The sequence below is a fragment of the Physeter macrocephalus genome, chromosome 1, assembly GCF_002837175.3.
Source record: "Physeter macrocephalus isolate SW-GA chromosome 1, ASM283717v5, whole genome shotgun sequence".
Classification (NCBI taxonomy): domain Eukaryota; kingdom Metazoa; phylum Chordata; class Mammalia; order Artiodactyla; family Physeteridae; genus Physeter; species Physeter macrocephalus.
In genome coordinates, this window is record NC_041214.2 from 17,221,459 (window position 1) to 17,221,796 (window position 338).

The window sequence follows — 338 nt, forward strand, 5'->3', positions numbered from 1 at the left end:
AACCTCTACAGGTGATTTTAACTGCAGCCAATTTGTGAATCAGCAATCTAAAGCAAATTACTATCTCTCATATCCACCAGTTAGTGTGCCTCTTAGTATAATATGTATCCTACTCAGTAATTACCTTGTTGACTTGTTTTCCTGTTGTCTTTTTCTTCCACTAAAATGCTGATTCTGTGAGGGCAGGGAAATTTCCTACCTCTTCACTGCTGTATGCCCAATGCCCAACATAAAGTAGGTAAATGAAGAAAGGACTGAAGATCCCTCAGGTCAATAGACAGAAGTTTTAAGCATATGAAAGACAGCATGGAGAATCCGCCAACTAGAGAGGATATAGA